The following is a 24,317-nucleotide window of genomic DNA, read 5'->3' as shown; positions in this document are numbered from 1 at the left end:
GTTGAACTCAGAATCAATCAATCAATCAGCTTTATTTCACACACACGTGAAAAACACAATTTGTACATATCTAATACGCAAAATGGTGTGAGAAGGGACGCCCCAAGGAAGCGCTGCAGAGCTTATGGACGGGGGCCCGTACTTTCTGCAGAGTAATGTACGTAAAGAGCAACAGACATAAAAGGAAAGACAAATGAAAGAAATAAAGCCTACAAAAAATATAAAAATAGAAATAAATGTCAAGCCCAGCCCTGTAATTAGCAAGTTTTAGTCCATCAGTCAGCAGTATATTTCTGAATTAATTTATGTTTTAATTTCTTTTTAAAGACATGTATGGATGATGACGTTTTCAAATCGTCACTGAACTCCTTGGTCCTTCACATGCCACACCGAGGCTCGTGCGTCTGAGCCCGCGCCACTCGCCCACTGTGAGCTTCTTACTCCTGCTGCTAAGTGCATGCGGAGGGAGGCACATTTGAATGAGGTCACACAGTCTGTCATGGATCCCATAGATAACATGGTACATCAAGCAGCATTATGGAAAACATTACATTCAGCAAGCTTGAAAGGACCATCGCTGCAGAGAAGAGGGTCCGTGGGGGCCCAGACCCCAGACCCCAGACCACGATGTGGTGCGTACAACTTTCTTTTGCAGAGTGGGTTTACAGTGACTAACGGCCGGCTTACATCTGTGGAGAAAGCTTTTGTTTGTCTTTCAACACGGAATGTTGGCAAGTGGATGCTGCACAACCTGTGGCTTGCTGCAGCCCAGGTCCAGTCAGCCATGATCAGGCTGGGAGCCACAGATTTGCTGGTATGGTTTGTTGTGCTGGTGCCCACAGCCTGAAAAAGAGCCAAGTAGCTGTGTGTGTGTGTGTGTGTGTGTGTGTGTGTGTGTGTGTGTGTGTGTGTGTGTGTGTGTGTGTGTGTGTGTGTGTGTGTGTGTGTGTGTGTGTGTGTGTGTGTGTGTTTGTGCCATGTGTGTGTCGATGTGCTTGGATGCACATGCATCTATGTGTGTTCACTGTTCTAATTGTGTCGACCACACGCTTGCTGCTGAAACATTCAGCCATATGAATCATGCGTTAGCTCCCTGCAGGATCAGATGTTCGTCTCCAGCATGACCTGAATGCTCGCAGCCCAGCTGTTCCTCGCTCCCCCGCCCCGTTACGTACGCCACACCCGGCGAGTCGCTGCTTCACAGCCGAGCGGCTTTCCACCACCTCAGCCATCAACAACATTTTTATTTCCACGATTTGCTGCTTTCCCGATATTTTCCCCCAGTGTCATAATCCCCCTTGCAAACCGTTCCTCTGACGTGTGCAGCGTAGTCAGATTCAGAAGTGTAACTGTCCAGTAGAAGACGGCCAGACACCAGGCAGCTGGTGCCATGCACACTGGTGTAGAGGAGGATCATCACACTAAACGGGATTCTTATGCCTCTCCCATGTTTCCCCGCGTTAACCTCTTGAAATATGGGCGCAACCAGAGAGAGAGAGAGAGAGAGAGAGAGAGAGAGAGAGAGAGAGAAAATCAATGTTAATCACGAGCCCTGCATTGACACGCTACAACAGTGAAAAATGAAAATGAAAGGCATGAGTGCCCCGTGTATGTTGTATGCAGTGTTGCATGCACGGGGAGAGCGTTGTGACCGTGCACGTGTGCAGATGTGTGTTGTCAGGGAGATAATAATAGGTTATCTTACTTGACATTTCTCTGAGCAGCACCGATAAAAAAGAGCGAAGATCTGGCAGATATTCGGGCAACTGAAGAAATTCTCACTGGCAGCGACAACTTTGAATGTTTTTCCCCGAGAGTGGCATTTCCTGACTAGCTGCTCACCGTTTGGCTTCTCATGTTTGTCTCCAGCGATAATGGACGCCTGCCTCGGAGGACCGTGTTTGTGTCGGGACGAAACGGCACGGAAGCGAGCAGCCTTCTCCTCGAGTTAGGCCACATTTCTCGAGGAAAACCACAAACCTCTGATGCGGTCTCCTTCCCGTTTGATGCTTGTTTACTCATTTATTTATTTACCACCCCCCCCCCCCCGCTGCATATCATTTAAGATTTTCACACTCGCTTGTGTCAGGAACATGAGCAAATGCAGCGTAGCGGCCGGTGATGCAGAAAGACGCCTCACCTTTTGGTGTGAAGACGGCGAGTGACAGGAAAACTGTCCTTGGACCCGCCGCTGGAGATGCACTGCGTCACCTGCAACCTCAGAAGTCCCTTAATAAAATTGGCATTTGAGGTATTTACTATTTCCCCTGTCACCAAGTTATTCAGATGCCGCTCCTGCTCCTCCCTCCTGATGGAGCCCTGCCTCGGGGGCTTAGCCTTCCAATAAACAGCAATTCAGAGCTTGTTTGAAATGCATCACACCATAAGTGCCAAGCCGCTGTTGTTATTTATACTTAGGAGCCGTTTTTCTTTATGTTTTAGCTTCGTTTTGTGCTCTGTCAGCCGTGCTCGCCGTCCTCCGTCTGCACGAGAAGGACATAAATTATTCAGCACTGTCCGCTTCATCTTAGTTGCTGGCTAAAAGGATTAGAGGATGTGTGGCGGGTGGGGGACACCGTGTGTCCAAAGGACAATACCATGTGGATCAATCCAAGCCATTAAGACTCATTGCATTTAAAGGGCTGAAAATGAATGTTTCTAGTCACACAGTATCACCAACTGACAGTCTGTGTCAGGTCTGCTCCGTTACCGGCCAGGGCACAGACAACGGTTACGTGATTAGATTCAGACACGACCACCTCTGCTTACTTTAAGGCCGTCTTCTCCAATAATAATAATAACAACAACAACAACAACAGCAACAATAATAGTAATAATAATAACAACAGTAATAATAACAATAACAACAGCAATAGTAATAGTAATAATAATAACAACAGTAATAATAACAACAACAACAACAATAGTAATAGTAATAATAATAACAACAGTAATAATAACAACAATAGTAATAGTAATAATAATAACAACAGTAATAATAACAATAACAACAACAATAGTAATAGTAATAATAATAACAACAGAAATAATAACAACAACAACAACAACAACAATAGTAATAGTAATAATAATAATAATAATGATGATAATAACAATAATAATAATAATAGTCATAATAATAGTCATAATAATAGTCATAATGATAATGATAATAATAGTGCATCCTTCTTTCTAGCACAGATGGCTTTTTTTTTCTTCCTTTTTGGGGGGGGGGGGTTCCCCCTTCTCCCCAATTGTATCCAACCAATTACCCCACTCTTCCGAGCCGTCCCAGTCGCTGCTCCACCCCCTCTGCTGATCCGGGGAGGGCTGCAGACTACCACATGCCTCCTCCGCTTCTTTTTCACCTGACAGTGAGGAGTTTCACCAGGGGGACGTAGCACATGGGAGGACCACACTATTCCCCCCAGCCCCCCCCCCCCCCCCCCGCACAGAGGCACTAGTACAGCGACCAGGACACATACCCCCATCCGGCTTCCCACCCCAGCAGACACGGCCAGTTGTGTCTGTAGTGACACCCGACCAAGCCGGGGGGAACACGGGGATTCGAACCGGCGATCCCTGTGTTGGTATGCCAGGCGATAGACCACTACGCTGCCCGTACGTCCCACAGCAAGTTTTTTATTTGTTTTTTGTTACTTTCCAATTTTGCTCACCTCCCATTTGTTTTATTTCGTGCTGTCTTTTGATATGATTTCAGTTCCCGGAAAGAGAAGAAAGACCCTTGCAGTAGCTAGGAGGGCAAACCACCCTGCAATGTGGCGGTGTCATGGCGTGATTGACAAAACCGTGGCTCTGCAGACGGACTGGTCAACTTGGGATTAGTCTCCTGGTGCGTGTCATTCACACTGGTATACAGCAGACATGGTGGCACGCTATTTGCCGTGATGCAGCTGGCAGCGGGAACAATACTCGGGCATTGCTTGCTGACATTAGTGATGAAGCTCTCAGTGATGGGAGACAAACAGCATGTGTGCCGGGCTTCCTTGCAAAGCAGGGAAGCGAAAGATTCCCAAGGAAATTGGATTGTTTGACACTTGACCACTTGGCTCCCAAACTGAAACACATACACATATTGCATCCATCTGAATTGGAGGAAGTTGACAGACACCCATGAGACTTCAAACTGCGAGCCGCAATCTTCATTATATCTGGAGGAGGGGTGGACGCGTTTCCAGTCTGCATCTGAGACTCTTTGACTGTCCCCGTGCAATACAGAAAAAGAGGTGTTTAAAATAGTGTTGGAGTTTGCAAAATCCCACAATATAAGACATTATCAAGCCTAAGCAAGAGCTGCACAGTCACAACATTATGATTTGTGTGAGTAGTCATCGAACCCTGAGCCCTTCTCCTGGCTCACATCTGAATCAGCTGTGACATTCTGGTGACCCTGCAGGTCAAAACACCTCACTTATAATACCTCAGCACGGAAACAATACCCAATGAAAAGCACACAATGGCCCTACCAAACATAAGTGCCATAATTAAAAAGGCAGAACAAATTTAAAAAGCACAGTCATGGGCGTCCAGGTGGCGTGGTGGTCTATTCTGTTGCCTACCAACACGGGGATCGCCGGTTTGAATCCCCATGTTACCTCCAGCTTGGTCGGGCGTCCCTACAGACACAATTGGCCGTGTGTGCGGGTGGGAAGCCGGATGTGGGTATGTGTCCTGGTTGCTGCACTAGCGCCTCCTCTGGTCGGTCGGGGCACCTGTTCAGGGGGGAGGGGGAACTGGGGGGAATAGCGTGATCCTCCCACACGCTACGCCCCCCTGGTGAAACTCCTCACTGTCAGGTGAAAAGAAGCGGCTGGTGACTCCACATGTATGGGAGGAGACATGTGGTAGTCTGCAGCCCTCCCCGGATCAGCAGAGGGGGTGGAGCAGAGACCGGGACAACTCAGAAGGGTGGGGTGACTGGCCAGGTAAAATTGGGAAGAAAAAGGGTGGGGTGGGGGCAGTCATACTTTCCATCCAGTACGTATTTTGGATGTATGTGTGTGGAAGTTGACCTTACACCATCTACTGATGTAGAGAGGGGGTGCGGAGCTCGTTACCCCAAAAGCTGTAATAGCTTTTGAAACTCTGCCTTGCTTTTGAAATGAGAGACAAAGAAGCATTTGAAACCCTGAAATCGCTCATTGTCTCGTCTCGTCAGCAGCGTCTCTCCGTCGGTGACGTCAGCCGCGCCTGTCCTCCGCTTTCTCGACAGTAATGTGGTTGCTAAGTGCCAGACGCCGCATTTACATTTCATTTAAGAATCTGGTGGCAGTGTCTGGCTATAAAACAAGGCCTCTATTGTTGCAGAAGTGCCCGAGCCTGCAGTTAGAAGATAACATCACTACACTCCTTAATTACACTTGAACATTCCTGACAGACTAAAATGTGGTTGAATGTTGCATTTTAAATGCCGTTCAGAGTCGTTTCATTGGGGACGCTGTTTTATCTGCATATATTTCATGAGGTGGGTCAGAGGTCAGGGGGATGTGCTTGTTATTTTCTTGGTCTATAGATCACTGCACCTATCCGTTTCCTTCAGCTCAGCTTTGCACTGCCCTGTTGAACACCGATATTGTCATAATCCCACAGTATTGCTGGCTCACAAGACTTGCAGTCCAGAAAGGACATGTTGTCGTACTGGACATGTTGTGGTGTTGCAGTCTAGAAAGGACATGTTTTGGTGTTGGACATGTTGTGGTGTTGCAGTCCAGAAAGGACATGTTGTGGTGTTGGACATGTTGTGGAGTTGGACATGTTGTGGTGTTGGACATGTTGTGGAGTTGGACATGTTGTGGTGTTGGACATGTTGTGGAGTTGGACATGTTTTGGTGTTGGACATGTTGTGGTATTGCAGTCTAGAAAGGACATGTTGTGGTGTTGGACATGTTGTGGAGTTGGACATGTTGTGGTGTTGGACATGTTGTGGAGTTGGACATGTTGTGGTGTTGGACATGTTGTGGAGTTGGACATGTTGTGGAGTTGGACATGTTGTGGTGTTGGACATGTTGTGGAGTTGGACATGTTGTGGTGTTGGACATGTTGTGGAGTTGGACATGTTGTGGTGTTGGACATGTTGTGGAGTTGGACATGTTGTGGTATTGAACATGTTGTGGTATTGCAGTCTAGAAAGGACATGTTGTGGTGTTGGACATGTGGTGTTGCAGTCTAGAAAGGACATGTTGTGGTGTTGCAGTCTAGAAAGGACATGTTGTGGTGTTGGACGTGTTGTGGTGTTGGACATGTTGTGGTATTGAACATGTTGTGGTATTGCAGTCTAGAAAGGACATGTTGTGGAGTTGGACATGTTGTGGTATTGAACATGTTGTGGTATTGCAGTCTAGAAAGGACATGTTGTGGTGTTGGACATGTGGTGTTGCAGTCTAGAAAGGACATGTTGTGGTGTTGCAGTCTAGAAAGGACATGTTGTGGTGTTGGACGTGTTGTGGTGTTGGACATGTTGTGGTATTGAACATGTTGTGGTATTGCAGTCTAGAAAGGACATGTTGTGGAGTTGGACATGTTGTGGTATTGAACATGTTGTGGTATTGCAGTCTAGAAAGGACATGTTGTGGAGTTGGACGTGTTGTGGTGTTGGACATGTTGTGGTGTTGGACATGTTGTGGTATTGGACATGTTGTGGTGTTGGACATGTTGTGGTATTGGACATGTTGTGGTATTGCAGTCTAGAAAGGACATGTTGTCATATTGGACATGTTGTGGTATTGCAGTCTAGAAAGGACATGTTGTGGTATTGGACATGTTGTGGTGTTGCAGTCTAGAAAGGACATGTTGTGGTGTTGGACATGTTGTGGGGTTGCAGTCTAGAAAGGACATGTTGTGGTATTGCAGTCTAGAAAGGACATGTTGTGGTGTTGGACATGTTGTGGTGTTGCAGTCTAGAAAGGACATGTTGTGGTGTTGGACATGTTGTGGTGTTGGACATGTTGTGGAGTTGGACATGTTGTGGTGTTGCTTTATGAACTTGCTCTGAGCTTGAAACATTTTCTTTGACGACTCTCACCGTTATTTACATTGTTTCTTCCTGCAGGAAAGTGAAAATGTTTCAGAAACATGTGCATGTCCAGATATCCGGGTAGTGTAGCGGTCTTTCTGTTGCCTACCAACACGGGGATCGCCGGGTCGAATCCCCGTGTTACCTCCGGCTTGGTCGGGCATCCCTACAGACACAATTGGCCGTGTCTGCGGGTGGGGAGCCAGATGTGGGTATATGTCCTGGTCGCTGCACTAGCGCCTCCTCTGGTCGGTTTGGGCATCTGTTCAGGGAGGAGGGGGAACTGGGGGAATAGCATGGTCCTCCCACGCGCTACGTCCCCCTGGTGAAACTCCTCACTGCCAGGTGAAAAGAAGCAGCTGGTGACTCCACGTGTATGGGAGGAGGCATGTGGTAGTCTGCTCCACCCCCTCCCCGGATCAGCAGAGGGGGTGGAGCAGAGACCGGAATGGCTGGGAAGGGTGGGGTAATTGGTAATTGGCCCTGTACAGTTTGGAAGAAAAGAGGGGGGGTATATATATATCTATATCTATATATATATCTATATATATATCTATATATATCTATATATATATATAATGTAGATATATAGATATATATAATGTATATATATATATATAATGTAGATATATAGATATATATATAATGTATATATATATATATATATATATATATATATATATATATATATATTTACACACACATACACGTTGCCTATGCAGGCGTGTCTTTTGCAGATGCATGATCATCATGACGTCACTGAAAGTCAGTCGGACCTCAGTCATGATTCGGAAAAAAGTAAACCAACTAAATGTTCTGGTTCTAAACGTTGTGATGGACCGTGTTGATACGAGCCAGCGAGATGGTGTCTACTGTACTTGCTCAACGGCAGTAGTCAGTACACAAACATCTGCCTGTGTGTACCGTTACCGTTACTGTGGTAACCAACCGCTCCTGGCCCAGCCACACGTCTGGTTCAACTGTAAATTCACCTCTTGACTCCATCTGCATGTTTTGTCCTCCCAAACACCGCGAGGACATCGTCAGAACGGCGCCAGATCGATGTAAAATCAGATGAAGCAGTTCGAGGAGACGGGTCTGGCTGCGTCCCGCCTCTGTGGGCTCCTCGAGGCAATCCGGACTCGTGGCGGCTGTGCTGACGGAAATGCCAAACAGGAAATTCCTTATTCCATTTTACATAGAATTCCTGAATTCCTGAAAAACTTCTGAATCTACACATTCCACTGCTGCTTTGTGGCTGATGTTTTGTCAGATGAGTCGGTACGTTTACTGTGGTTTTGCTGGAGCGAAGCCACGCGACCGCCTGAGTCAAGGCTCCGATACAGATGCAGATGGAAGACGTCATACCGCCTACTGTACACGAGCTTAAATGAAGTAGCTAGCTTAACGTTGAGTCAGGCAGGTAGACGACCTGCGTGTCACGTAGTATTTTCAACCATACAGCGAGATTCACGTACTGCGACCCGTCGTCACCAACCACTCCTCCAACCTGTGGCATTCATGTTTGTGTTGTGTAGTTTTTATTTTAATTCTTCAAATGAATCTCTCCTCCCCCTCCCCCTCCCCCTCCCTTTTTCTCCCCAGTTGTACCTGGCCAATTACCCCGCTCTTCCCAGCCGTCCTGGCCTCTGCTCTGCTGTTCTGTGCCTCATTTCAACTGTCCCTGTACTGCGGTGGTTTTACATTTACCTTTAGTGCCCCAAGCTGTGGCTGATTCCTTTCTATAATAACATGTAAACTGCATTACAGTACTCGGTTCACAGCAGTGACAGTCAGCAAGGCTGGCAGTTATTTGCAGCACCATAAAGGACTGTATGGGGGCATCTGACGGAGATGGTAACCTACCGATAAACACAAGCCCATGGAAATAATGTAGGTTTATTACGACTTTATTTGCAAATAAAACATGTCAACTCAAGTCAGTTATATTTGTATAGCCCAACATCACAAAATACAAATGTGCCTCAGTGGGCTGTACAGCAACTCAACATCCTGCCCTTAGACCCTCTCACTGGATAAGGAACAACTCCCCAAAACCTTTAGCAGGGAGACAAACTAGGAAGAAGCCTCAGGGAGAGCACCAGAGGAGGATCTCTCTCCCAAGACGCACAACGTGACATGATGTTGTGTTTACACAACTTACACAATACAACATTGAAAGAGGATAACACAATTACAACGGAATTATAAGATATAAGAAGACTGTGATGAGGAGGATGCCAAGCAGTGTCCAGATGCCACCGGAACAGCCCAGGACCTGAGCCACATGACCAGCATCACCATGGAGACAAAAAAAATAATTAGTCACACATCTTACTGAGAGAGGGATACAACATTAAAACAGGATAGCAAAATTATATGGCTTTAGAAAAAGAAAATATGATGAGGAGGATGCCAAGCAGTGTCCAGGTGGCGACCACCATCACCATGGAGACCTGGGAGGAGGACAGACTGCACGCACGCACAGGGGAGACTCACATCACACCATTCACACACACAGAAGAAGAGAAAGGAGAAGACGTCATTCAGAGAGAGAAAAGACGTGAGAGAGAAGAGAACAGTTTGAAATAGTCAATAATCTATACTCTATGCTCTATAATCTATACTTTATAGTTTATACTCTATAATCTATATTCTGTATTCTGTACTCTATAGAGTATAGACTATAGAGTATAAAGTATAGATTACAGAGTATATATTACAGAGTCTGTACTCTATAATCTATACTCTGTCATCTACACTCTATAATCTACACTCTATAATCTACACACTGTAATCTATACTCTGTCATCTATACTCTGTCATCTATACTCTGTCATCTACACTATAATCCACACTCTATAATCTATACTCTGTAATCTATACTCTGTCATCTATACTCTGTAATCTACACTCTATAATCTACACTCTATAATCTACACTCTATAATCTACACTCTATAATCTACACTCTATAATCTACACTCTGTAATCTACACTATAATCCACACTCTATAATCTATACTCTGTCATCTATTCTCTGTAATCTCATTGACAGAACAGTGCTTGGTAAATTCATTGAGACAGAAACCGATCTGCCAACTGTTTACAAAACAGATTTACAGGTGTAATCAAAATTACATTATTAAAATTATGGAAACGCAAAAAAACGGTCATTTTCCTGTCATCAACCATCTCAACCAGAAACGTCTCTTCCATGTCTGCCCTGTTTTTAAAAACCAACACAGAGGGCTCCAAAGTCCCCTCCCTTCCATCCTCATCTCGGTCTGTGGTGTTTTAGCAAATTGTATTTCTGCAGTGCCTCTGTAGCCTCACTTCCATCCATGTGGAGGAAGCGTGGTGCCTGCACTTCCTGCTTCAGTGTTTTCTTGTTAAGCTGGATCCAGTTGCTGTGCTGGCCTCCCTTCATATGTCTTCCATTAACTGAAATTCCAGTGAACGAGGAAATCAAATTAATGAGGGAAAACATCTTTATGTTAATGCAAAACACCAAGGCAAGAAATATTACAAAAGCAAGACCATCTCCAGTGTGAGCTCAGTCCAATCATCTGGAGCTGAAGTAGAAAAGAGTGAACCACGTCTAGGAGACTAATGGGAAGATAACTAAAATTAATTTAATTAGTCTTGTGACATACCCATGATAACATTCCTTGAAATTACACAGGTTGTATAGGTGGGTGTTTGTGTAAAGATAAGGCACTTGAAAGATAAATATATAAAATGACACAAGAACCTGTATGTGCGGTCCTGATAATATCTTGTTTCATACGAACCCACCTCTGGTTGAGATGGTTCCTCTTGAGGGATGACCACAGCAGGCTCCACGCCAGCGGCCTGAAACAAATAACAAGGCCTTGTTTACAATGCATCACTTGTTGTATCTTACAAAGCTTCCCTCCCATCTGTTAACACTGAAAACTGACCTGGGGGACCTCCTCCAACCTCCGCCAAACTCAAGTTCACCATCAGGAGGGCTTTGGACTCCTCTGTCCAGTGTGCGAATCTCTTCCCATGACTTTCACAAAAGACGTCATCATAAATGCATGTGGACATATTAAGTTAGATCATCCATTCATCCGTTATCCAAGCCGCTTATTCCAATAAGGGCTGTGGGATGCTGGAGCCTATCCCAGCAGTCACTGGGCAGTAGGTGGGGAGACACCCTGGACAGGCCACCAGTCCATCACAGGGCCGACACATTCATACCTAACAACAATGTAGTCCGGCCGAGTCACCTGACCTCCATGTCTTTGGACTGTGGGAGGAAACCGGAGCCCCCGGAGGAAACCCACACAGACACGGGGAGAACATGCAAACTCCACACAGAGGACGACCCGGGACGACCCCCAAGGTTGGACTACCCCGGGGCTCCAACCCAGGACCTTCCTGCTGTGAGGCGACCGTGCTAACCACTGCACCACCGTGCCGCCATAAAATTATAATGGAATTATAAACATATTTAATATTATATATAATAATTAGATAATCTGCTACTACTACTTTCGGCTGCTCCCGTTAGGGGTCGCCACAGCGGATCATCCGATATAATAATTAGATAATAATAATAGCAAAATAAAATATGATCATAGTTATTGTTATATTGTCATATTACTTTCTAACGTCTCTTAAATGGGTGTATATACCCTCCCAGTTCATTATTCCCCCACGAGCATGACACACCACCATTTCCGTAGGGACGGCATCTCAAGCTGAAGGAGGAGTTACCACAGTTCACGTCAGCAATATCGCATTTCATTTTTATTGGGATGACAATACTTTACTTAAACTACAGTCTAAGACAGAGAATTTATTTAGAATTATAGAGTCCAAAGGAGCATCCGGCACAATGTACAGGGCACGCTGCGAATACAATTTAAACAATTATTAATTGTCTTACGTCCAGAGAAATGGACAGAAATGAAAGGAAATGACTTGTCTCTCCATCAACCTGGAGTTACCACAGCCGTTTCCATGGGTTTGTGTTGGGAGGCCCAGTAACAATACAGAACACATGATGGTTTGGTTGTGGACCTGAGCAGACATAGATACAACTGCATATACACGCACAGCAAGACAAAACGTCCCCTTCATGTCAAAACCAGTCGTTTTTTCCAGTTCCCTGGAATTAACTTCTGAGCAAGGCAGCTGACAGACCAAAGCCTCCTTACATGGGAAGATGAACAATGTGTGCTGCTTCTGCAGCTCAGAAACGGTGGATGAAAAGGTCATAGGAACACGACATGTACCACCCACAGCACAAGACCACTGACTGAAGGTACTCCATGCACCAGGCTATCAGAACGGCACTGGCAAAGTTGGGAGCGACTGCCTTCATCATTTTATTTAAATGACCTTGAAAGTGTTTAATATATACTGTCACCAAATCCCCGTGGCTGTGTTGTTTGGGCGAGTCATGAAAGAGCGTTTCTGTCAGACTCGGACGACTTTATTTATTTTATTTACCCAAAAGGGCATTTCTGTGTGCTGGCTTCAAGGCCTACAAAAGATGTACATCCTGCACTTTTAGAAAACATCTTATTCAGATCCCTGATACAGTGAGAATCCATCCATCCCTCCATTATCCAAACCGCTTCTCCTGCTCTCAGGGTCGCGGGATGCTGGAGCCTATCCCAGCAGTCACTGGGCGGCAGGCGGGGAGACACCCTGGACAGGCCGCCAGGCCATCACAGGGCTGACACACACACTCACACCTAGGGACAATTTATGGACAGTGAGAAAGTAGACACATATTCCCAAGATGGCACCAAAAACAGTTTCTAAAGAGACATATATGATGCTGTTAAAGCAGCACTGTTAAAAGCACCGTCTACAAAATCTTTTAGTAAAATCTGTAATCTCACATGCTAATACCTCGTGTAACCTGCAACATGAAGTGAAGCGGTCTTGGTCTCTATACAGGTACTACAAGTGTATCTTTCAAGACAGCATCATTTCGCAATAGGTAACACATGCAACACAAAACAACTGGGATCCGAATGTGGCCATGAAGTTCTGTACAGTTGGACTGCACAATGGGTCACAGTTATTTGGAGGTAGCCATGTTGGAACAATATACGAATCCACAATGAAAGTGTCCTTCCCCTGCAAAAATTATTTTAATATAATAAGCATAACATTAAAGCATAAGCATGATAAACAAAACAAAGATGGTGGGGAGAAGATGGGCAGGAGAAAGCTATGTACCTGTAATTGAGCTATCTCCTCAATCAGTTGTCCCAGTCTGAGAAGAAGGGTAAAGCCTACAGCAGATTTAAAAAGCTACAGGGTACAGCACTTCCCTAAAAGTATTTAGTAGCCTGAGTCCTGGCGCTAAGTCCAAAATTTACCACTGTTAATGCAAATGTCCAAAGATAAACTGGAAGTGAATGATGAGCCACACGATTTACTTGGAGTTAAGAATGCCTTTTGTTGAGCAGGCCACTCACTGCTGCCTCCATGTCTCTGGACAAGCCCAAGGTCAGAACGTCTTCCCTGGTCAGACAAATGGTTGCTGCCCTTTGCATATATATGTATATATATGTAATCCAGTGATTCAAGTAATTCTTTAATAGACAGTACAAGCCTGTTTCGTGCTCTATGCAATCATCAGCTGTCACTTGAGCTAAATGGCAAAGAACATATATATATAAAACTGTCTCACCATGCACATCATGTGCACATCATGTCCATTGGGGAAGGGGGAGGTGCTTACATTCAAATGCATGTGATCACTAACCATCCAGTAGGAGGGGGAGGTTGCATACAAAGTTCATGGCATTTGTCTGTTGGCATTAGATGCTTATCTGTGTCTGCAACTGCTGGCCATAATGCTAGTAGACAAATGCCGTCAACCTTGCATGTGTATGAAGCGGCGTCAACATACCAGCTTCCCTTGTCTGGATCTGGGTGCCATCACAGGGTCCACGAAGCACGACGGGCTTTAAAGTTTTCACACTTTGTGAGGGCTTCACATTGACTTCCACAGGGGTAATTTGCTAGTGAACATTAGCAGGGCAACAAAACGGATCATGACATGAGACAGCAAAACATACTGATCATCATCATCATCAGGTTGAGTATCCTCAGATGGCTCTGACCCTCTCACGCCACCCGTCTCTATCCTGCACAGCAGCTGGACGCTCCTCAGATGGAACACACTGAAGTGTTGTGTAATTTAGGTGAATACTGGCCAGTAATTAACGGATAATTTAGGTGAATACTGGCCAGTAATTAACGGATAATTTAGGTGAATACTAGCCAGTAATTAACCTATACATCAGTTTCTTGATGAGATGCTGCAGAGCGCTGTGGGTGTTTAGCTACACAACTGTGAGTTTGATAGCTAGCTAGGCTAGCTACATGATGTCATCATGCATGCTACTAATATATCACCTTACTTTTATTCTAAAAACACACCCATATTATATAACTGACCAACTGTGTTAGCATTACTTCACTTACCATGTTCTGAGAAGACGACCTGAATCGGTAGTAAACAAAGTCACGCCTCCAAAAATGTCGTTTCTGTCACCACAGCCGCTGAGTCCCAGACTGCCTTGAGCCCCACAGAGGTCTGCAGCCAGACACATTTAAAAAAGAACAAAACTCAACAATACATGTTTTATTTTTAATGCGCCAATTATTTCGGGATATTTTTTTCCAATTTCTTAGTTTCTTTGTTCTTTCTTTGTCTTCTTCATCATCCATCCATCCCTCCCATTTTATCAGCATAATCCATCATCATTATCAACCAACACCCAAATAAGATGAAATACTTGAGATAAAGACTTTAAACTAAGCACCTATGGTATGTTTAATTTTGCCCAGTGCGTTCATATTGAAACAATCAAATACTTAATCACTGATATTCATTAGAAAGGTTTTACACAACTGCTTCAAACTCAGACTGACTGAAGTCTCGGCTTTATGCAGAGAATCATCAGACCTGTAACTCGGCTGCATGCTGTCCATTTCATAATGGACAATAATGCCAAGGTAATGTAATCAGTAAGCTGTTTCTCAGAACCACAGGACAACCACTATGAAATTTAAACTAATATTTAGCGATAAATGATTCAATTTTTATGAGTAAATTTGAATGCAAAGTGATATCTGGCTTGCCATTACAGTAAGCCTGCCCCCTGTTGTTATTTCCATCAAGCGGCTTTGATCGGCGAGCATACATTGTCAGGGACATAATGAACATGGCAGAAAGTTTCTGATTTCAGAGCCCAAATGTAAAAGGACATGGAGTGGAGGGAAGGCCAGGTTTAAGATGCCAGAAAACTGCTGTAAAGCTCCATTACAGGCTGTTTTCTAACAGTCAGGCTGTGGCTTGTTTGGAATAGTAGAGTGCCATTTAAATGTTCAACAAACCCTTTAATTAAATTTAATCAATATTAATCATTATTGATCCCTGTAGGAAAATTCTGGCTTTGTCCCGTCCTCAGGGAGGCCGGCCTGCAGGATACGCTACAAAAGCCATAAAGCAGGATTTATTGCTTGGTTAAGGACGATCAAAGGAAGGCGGCATCGCCGGCACAGCGGAGGATGTTTTTACTCACAACACCGCACTTCTGCCCTCTAAAGGACAAAGGAACAAACATATGCAAGCAGACAGACATGTCTGTGGACATTTGATGGACACCTTCATTTAAAACATATCTCTGTAGCACGAGTACATGCAGCGCAGTTTTGGCTCGGCTGACCCGAGGGAGAATTTGTTTTCTCTCTCTCTCTGTCTCTCTCTGTCTCTCTCTCTGTCTCTCTGTCTCTCTCGCTTGCTCTGTCTGTCTCTCTGTCTCTCTCTCTCTCTCTCTCTCACTTGCTCTCTCTGTCTCTCTCTCTGTCTCTCTTTCTCTCCCGCTGTCTCTGTCTGTCTCTCTTGCTTGCTCTCTCTGTCTCTCTTTCTCTCTCGCTTGCTCTGTCTGTCTCTCTTCTCTCTCTGTCTCTCTCGCTTGCTCTGTCTGTCTCTCTGTCTCTCTGTCTCTCTGTCTCTCTCTCTCTCTCTCTCTCTCTCTCTCTCTCACTTGCTCTCTCTGTCTCTCTTTCTCTCTCGCTTGCTCTGTCTGTCTCTCTTCTCTCTCTGTCTCTCTCGCTTGCTCTGTCTGTCTCTCTGTCTCTCTCTCTCTCTCTCTCTCTCGCTCTCTCTCTCGCTGTCTCTGTCTGTCTCTCGCTTGCTCTCTCTGTCTGTCTCTCTCTCTCGCTGTCTCTGTCTCTCTCTCTCTCTCGCTTGCTCTGTCTGTCTCTCTTTCTCTCTCGCTTGCTCTCTCTGTCTCTCTCTCTCTCTCTTGTTTGCTCTGTCTGTCTCTCTCTCTCTCTCTCTCTCTCGCTGTCTCTGTCTGTCTCTCGCTCTCTCTCTCGCTGTCTCTGTCTGTCTCTCGCTTGCTCTCTCTGTCTGCCTCTCTCTCTCGCTGTCTCTGTCTCTCTTTCTCTCTCTCTCGCTTGCTCTGTCTGTCTCTCTCTCTCTCTCGCTTGCTCTGTCTGTCTCTCTTTCTCTCTCGCTTGCTCTGTCTGTCTCTCTTTCTCTCTCTGTCTCTCTCTCTCTCTCTCGCTTGCTCTCTCTGTCTGTCTCTCTCTCTCTCGCTGTCTCTGTCTCTTTCTCTCTCTCTCTCTCTCTCTCTCGCTTGCTCTGTCTGTCTCTCTTTCTCTCTCGCTTGCTCTCTCTCTCGCTGTCTCTGTCTGTCTCTCTTTCTCTCTCGCTTTCTCTCTCGCTTGCTCTCTGTCTCTCTCGCTCTCTCTCGCTGTCTCTCTCTCTCTCGCTCTCTAACAAGGAGAGATATGTTTAGCCACCCATTCTGAGTGCCCAGGGGAAGCTTTCCAAAATCAAGTCTTTGCTTAAGAAAGAAGGGATTTTGTTAGCATTAATATCCATTTGCAGATCTCACAGGCCAGGGAGGACTGAAACGCAATCTCTGCTTTTAGGGTTTGTGTGATCCCCATGGAAATTTCTAACAACATGATTTGCATTGGCATTATAAATTGATTGTCAATTATGTTAAATCTCTACGGCCTGAAGCATGCAGTTAATCAAGTGAGCAAACAGAGAGAGGCATATGATGCCCGCAGTGACACACCGTCCGCCGGTGTGCTTACACCAGTTCATCACATTGTTCATTTGTTAGGAAGACGCAGATTTTGTTTTGTTTTTTGGGGGGGGGGGGGTTTGCCCAGCTAGGCCACAGCACACTCCTGACTGGTGATAATGAAGCATAAAAGATCAGAAGACGGATCTGCCAGTGACTTGTTGTGTGACCTATATACTTTGGGGATATTAAGTCTGTTTTTGAGATGAATTGGCTAGATAGCATGCTGAAATCACAGTGTGGGAGTGTTGGGTGTTGTTCAAGCTGCAAAGTATAATGCAGTGTGTGTGTGTGTGTGTGTGTGTGTGTGTGTGTTGGTAGTTGGTGGGGCTTCAGTCAAACTTTGTGTTTCACCCTACCACCCACACAAAGCACAAAAGGCTGTGAGAAAGGAATGCGCTGCGTTCGGTCGGGGAACGGGCGGGGAAGTTGCAGCGAGTCATTGGGCTTAAATGCACAAGTGCGTGAGGGAGGCTGTGATGGAGGGCAGAAACATCGAGAACAAATGGAGGGTTCACGGGGGACTAAGGGAAAGATTAGTACACCAAAGAGCTCCCAATTTACTGCATGCCGTGTCTTATCTGCTGCATTTTTCAGGCGGAAGCCTTGCAGCCCAGACAGGTGCAGGGTGTTCCGACTGAGTGGCTCCTGCTCTCGTGTCCTCCATCATTAATCATCTACAAACCTGGCTAATTCCTCCTAGAAACCCTCATCATTAATAACGCATCGTAGGTGGACATTTGCACTCACACTTGCCCCCCTCCCCCGCCAGCCCCCCCCCCCCCCCCGCCTGCTTGTCTCCCTGGAGCGGTAGAGGAGAAGGCCTGAATGCTCATGGGATGGTAGTTTTATCGTTTGTCTGGGATTAGGAGGAGCACTGTTTTCTAATTAATTGCTATATATCAAAATAATGGATTGTTTATTTATGCTCAACTCCTAATGGGCCATAAAACTGTTTCATTCTGAAGGGGTGGGGGTGGGGGTGGGGTGGGGTGGGGGGTTGAGGCTCAGACGAGATGGCAAGCTATTTGAATGAAAAACTAGAACGTGTCCTCTCAACTTGCAGCTTGCATGTATTTGTTCATGACACACGCGGTGTAATTTACATCTTTTTCTCCCATGTCAAACACACGAGCCGGCTTCTTATCTGGGACCAGTCAAACATGATGTAGGAGAGAGATTTAGAATATCACGTGGTTGCGTTGCCTAACAACATGGGGCTCGGTGGTTGGACTCCCCGTGTTACCTCCGGCTTGGTCGGGCGTCCCTACAGACACAGTTGGCCGTGTCTGCGGGTGGGAAGCTGGATGTGGGTTCGTGTCCTTGTCGCTGCACTAGCGCCTCCTCTGGTCAGTTGGGATGCCTGTTCGGGAGGGGGGGCCGTGATCCTCCCACGTGCTACATCCCCCCTGGTGAAACTCCTCACTGTCAGGTGAAAAGAAGCGGCTGGTGACTCCACATGTATGGGAGGAGGCATGTGGTAGTCTGCAGCCCTCCTGCACCAGCAGAGGGGGTGGAGCAGAGACCGGGACGACTGAAAACAGTGGGGTAATTGGACGAATACGATTGGGGTGAAAAAAATGCAACAAAAACAAAGAAGAAGAAGAAGAAGAAGAAGAAGAAGAAGAAGAAGATAACGTGGAACCTTTTTGTCCTGGTTAAGAACGCTGCCTTCATTCTTTGGCTGCTGTCGTGGGATGAACGTGTACGTGGCTGAACAACGTGGCTGAGCAGTAACTTGCTGTACAGTTGAGCAGGTGGGGAAGAATCCGCCCTCTGCGGCGGCACAGGATTCCCTGGGTGGAGCTGGTGACGGTGTTTGTGTTTGTTTCTTAAAAGGAAAGGTGCCAAACACTAGACGAATCAGTCCTGCAAGCTGCTGTTTGGGAACCTCACAGTGAAATCCTGCTTTTTGCTTTTGTTAGCTCCTCCCCGCCCGCTCGACTCCTGCAACCTCAGAGGAGGAAGCGGAGATAACAAGCACATTAGGCTTGTAGAACGTGACATTTATTATGAAAGCGTAGCCTGTTACTACCCCCCGAGGTGCCTCCTTCATCAGCTCTGTTGTTCTGCATATGCTCCGCAGGTGCTGCAGAGGGCACGCGTCCTTTTGCCCCCCGTCCCCGTCTCAAACGACCGGTTCCAGTCTTTTCTTTCTTCCGTGGGAGAAGTGTGGACGAATCAAAGCCGGTGTCTTCTCACACAGCATGAGTTAGTGGTTCACAGGCTTATCACCAGTTTTGGAGTTTTCTTCACGTTTTTTTCTTCGGGTCAACAGACAGTGGGGCCCTTAATCCCTTGAGCGTGTCGGCATTGTTCGTTCTTATCGCTATTACATCAGGCTATCGCCACGACTGAAAGATGGGTCTTTTTTGGACAAATATGTCCACAGAAATGTACCGGAGCATACAGAAACACGATGAATTGTAGTAATCCAAGTGTTATTTCACATCATGGCCGCCTCTCGGCGGTTAAACTGGAGTAATTAAGAACTCCCCGAACACTTCTACATTCAAGGTGCAAATTTGACCTGTGACCACAATTTCTTGCTGCCTTAACTTAGAAAATGGTTTTCAAACAGTGCAGATTTCCACAACTGTACTGGAATAACGTGTAGGAAAGGGAGACAGTGGTGCTGGGCGGCACAGTGGTGCAGTGGTCAATGCAGTCGCCTCACAGAAGGAGGGTTCGAACCCCAGGGTAGTCCAGCCTCGGGGGTCGTCCTCTGTGTGGAGTTTGCATGTCCTCCCCGTGTCTGCGTGGGTTTCCTCCGGGGGCTCCGGTTTCCTCCCACAGTCCAAACACATGTAGGTCAGGTGAATCAGCCGTACTACATTGTCCCTAGGTGTGTGTGTGTGTGTGTGTGTGTGTCCGTGATGTGATGGCCTGGCGGCCTGTCCAGGGTGTCTCCCCGCCTGCCGCCCATTGACTGCTGGGATAGGCTCCAGCATCCTGTGACCCCAGTTGGGATAAGCGGCTTGGATAATGGATGGGTGGATGGATGGACAGTGGTGTTACAGAGTAGAGAGGTGATGTTCAAAACATAAGCCGTGTGCAAGCTATCCAGACTACATACTAGTGGTATGCAAATTTCAGTGTGCACAGTGTTGGTACGCAAATTTAGAATGTGAAAGGTGTGTGTATGCACATTAGATAGAAATTAACATCAAGTATGGAACTTTTAGTTACTAAATGGTCAAAACTATCCCATAATTGTTTTACATACGTTTGTCATTTCAGTGGAAACAATCAGCCAGGGAACATTTTTCAAAAGCAAAGTGATGGGAAATGACGAGGGAGGAGCTGCGGCCAGCATCGGTAAATCCAAATACATTTTGTTTTAACTATTTTGTGTTGAAATATGTTGCAGAATTGATAAAGGGTACGGCTAAAATGAATTGGACAAAGCAAAATCAGTGATTTGCTTCTGATTCGAAAGCAATGACATTCTTCTGGTGTTACAAAGGGTCACGTCCCCTCGGATGTGAGTCTGCCAAGTCTAACACAGCGTAGTATATACAGTGCAGCATTCTGCGTATTGAAAGTACACTCCCCCCATAGTATGCAGTATAGACTACATCCTCTTCAGTATAGACCACATACTTAAGTATGTCAAATGTACCACCAGTTTGGACACCGCCATAGCCTACACAAAAGTAGAAACCTTTGTTTAACTGGCTGTATACTGAATTTGTTTCATGAAATGAGTGTTTATTGAACGGTAGCATGGGATTCCCACTGAACTGCTTTGAAAGTTTAGCAGGTGGTCGCTATTGAGAAAATGTAGGGCAAGAAAGCCTTGAGTCTCAAGTCAAGTCAAGGATCAGATAGGAAGCCCACCAAATGAAATATCACGAACACACTAACCAAAATAACTTCCTCGCTAGTATACCTCGTTTGAGTCTTAGGGCCGCTGAGCGTCTGTGGCCCTAGTTTTTGTGGTGTGTCCCGCACCCTCGGCACTCGTCGGACCCCCGTCGGCAGCTTTTCAGCCGATTCAGCATGTTGAATCGGCTGAGCCCGTCGGTGACAGAGATCACTCTGATTGGCTGTTCAGCCAGTGCTAAGCTAGCGAATCAGGGCCATCGGCTATAGTCTTTGCGGTGTGTTCAAATTCTACTTTCTGGCCCAGACGGCAGGCGACGTGAGGCGACGTGAGGCGACGTGAGGCGACGTGAGGCGACGCAACAGTCGGCCTTCGTCGCCGCTAGTGGGTTCGGTGTGTCTGGGCCCTTAGCTTTCTCACACTTAGTTTTCCAACTTCATATATAGCATATAACCTCCCACAGCAATGTAATAGTGCTACCATACGACGCCATTCTGTTGACACAAGCATTGCTGCTGATGTCTGCTGGTAACTATATTCACTTTTTTGCAGAATACAATAGCAACTTATCAGATGAATGATGGGTGAATGAAATAACATGGAATTGTTGCAGAGCAAGGTATGAAAAAAAGGGCTGGTGCTTTAGCCATTATGGATTTACTGGATGGAATTCTTCAACCCAGCATTCATATAGCCGGCCTCCTGTTCATCTGACACAGCACACTATAACACCATGCACATGTGGGCCAATTTAACACGCGTTTTAGCCACACGTTGCACAGTTGTCGTTAGCCTGTGCTGCGCTTGACAAGTTGACATTACATATTCTGCCTTTCAACCAGTTGGTGCACAACGAGAAGGCAATGCCGGTGCCCTGACTGCTAAATCTTCTGCTTTTGCCATCATAATTATCTTTATCATGCTGTATGTCAGCTGTACGGTTATAACACCATGAATTATTCATCGAGCCACTGAAGTCATCACCGTCCTCGGCATGCTATGTATGGGTACACATATGTGAGGTTGGATTAGAGCCCACTGGCTTTTCTAGTGTTAAACACATGATGGGCAGTCAAATCAATCATTACCACCTACACACACAGCACCCCTGCCACCTCCACTCCCCAGGAATCTCTTTCCATACGACGGAATAACCCTGGACTATACAAGCCTGCGAAGACACGGCCTGAAGTAAAGCTGGGTTTTCAAGTTGTGAAACTTGATGATTTGGCGGACACGTGTTTTCCGTCTCTTTGCCGTCCATATTGTTAGTAAAGATGAGCCACAGATTGCCGGCCTGGTCACAGAAGGAGAGGTAGCGCAGTGAGAAGACTCCAGCCAGACCTCGTACAAACTTCTAGCCTGCCCAGATGCAGCAGCAGGTGTTTTCTCCAGCTCCCATTAATAATGCAGCAGACCTTTGGAAGATCCTCTTCAGGCCCACCTGGAAGATATCTCCCGGAGTCTGCGAGGAAAATAAACTACATTCAGCTGACAGTACACAGATACTAGCTAAACGTGTGGATTGGATGACTGGAACGTTCGGTCGTTGTTGTTGTTGTTGTTGTTGTTTACATTCGGCTGCTCTTGTGGCCCATAGCCATCCTGCTGAGACTTGGATATGCAGCCGGTCTTGTGGGCGGACAGCTTGTTCCAATACAAAGACTCTCTGTAAAGGCAGTGATTGGATGCTTACAATGATTATACATCAGCGGTGTTTCATAACACTGGTTTTTAATTCACTCGGCAGTTTTAATTTGAAAGGGGCTGATGTGGAAAAACACCTATTGATTGATTATTCTTCTCAGGAAAGGTCACTCATTCCGAATGAACGAGAAAGGTTGAGGAACAAATGCTCCGCCATTAAATAATGATGCACAGGGATGTGTGTGTGTCTGTGTGTGTGTGGGGGGGGTCTGTGTGTGTGTGTGTGGGGGGGGGGTCTTCAAGTGGAAAAAAACAGTGAGTTCTGCGTAGTTAACGTGAACCATCATCAAAGGCCCAGGGAACCAACAAATTATTCTGCTGTCAGAAGGAAATGGTGCAGTACGGGAGGTAATGGAGGTAAGACAATCTGCTGTTACGTTTATCCTCAATCCCAGCTGCTGTTTTACCACAGTCGGTCGGTCAGACACACAGACGGACTAACAGACAGATAGAAAACTGCATGCGGGGGGGGGGGGCACATACACAGAATCAACTATACAAAGTTAATCAAGGAGGCATGCAAGGGGACTGAGATGGTTTATGCAACAAATCCTTGCACAACACCGGCACAAGCCCGCTTGTGTGGGTGTGCATACATGGATGATGTTTATTCCAGCATGTGTCGATTCGACTTGTGTGCAGCAACTGGGCCAATAGAACCCTAAAGAACACTGTATTGCTGCAAGCTAGAGGGAGTTATGGGAGCATTTCCTCTAAACCATACATTCTTTACACCTGGCACTCTCGTTTACATCAAAGGTGTTTTGGGGTGGTTTGGGTGGTGTAGCAGTCTATTCCATTGCCTACCAACATGAGGATCGTCGGTTCGAATCCCCATGTTACCTTCGGCTTGGTCGGGCGTCCCTACAGACACGATTGGCCGTGTCTGTCCACTGCACTAGCGCCTCCTCTGGTCGGTCAGGGCACCTGTTCAGGGGGGAGGGGGAACCGGGGGGGACAGTGTGATCCTCCCACGCGCTACGCCCCCCTGGTGAAACTCCTCACTGTCCGGTGAAAAGGAGCGGCTGGTGACTCCACATGTATGGGAGGAGGCGTGTGGTAGTCTGCAGCCCTCCCCAGATCAGCAGAGGGGGTGGAGCAGAGACCGGGACGGCTCAGAAGAGTGGAGTAATTGGCCGGATACAACTGAGGAGAATAAGGGGGGTGAAACACCCCCCCCCCCCAAGAAAAAAGGTGTTTTGGTGACTCATAAGCATGTTGGTGGCATCAGTTAGGCTGACCAGGTGTTGGCTTGCAGGTAAACCGTGGTGGGGGCAGGAGAGCCACGGGGTTACAGTGCAGCGATGCTGAGCTTACACCGAGGCCAGAACCGAGAACCCGGTTCATCCTCCTCTCTTTACCGTACACATGTTTCACTCATAAAGGCCTTTGGAGTGGCATTTATGAGTCGGTGCAGAGTCAGGGGCGCAAATCATTCTCCCACCTATTCAGAGATGTAATTACCCCGTTACATTTGCACCTCCGGTAGCAAAGAGGTTTTCTTTTTTTTTTAATGTTGTTTTTTTAACTCTGCTTTGCAAGGCTGCCAGGAGCACTGGGGGGTGTATTTGTGGATCATTCTGGAGTCTGCATTTTTAATAACTTTTGTTTGTGTGTGCAATATTCATTAAAAAAAAAAAAAAAGG

At 46.3% G+C, this 24,317-nt stretch overlaps 1 protein-coding gene across 2 annotated transcripts in view; it reads left to right on the top strand.

Annotated features, from left to right (window-relative positions):
- opcml (opioid binding protein/cell adhesion molecule-like) overlaps positions 1-24,317 on the top strand; it is a 400,654-nt gene that overhangs the window by 305,398 nt on the left and 70,939 nt on the right. The window lies entirely within an intron of this gene.

The sequence above is a fragment of the Lampris incognitus genome, chromosome 8 (assembly GCF_029633865.1).
Source record: "Lampris incognitus isolate fLamInc1 chromosome 8, fLamInc1.hap2, whole genome shotgun sequence".
Lineage (NCBI taxonomy): Eukaryota > Metazoa > Chordata > Actinopteri > Lampriformes > Lampridae > Lampris > Lampris incognitus.
The sequence above is the reverse complement of the archived record's forward strand: the minus strand, read 5'-3'. Positions and strand labels throughout refer to the sequence as shown.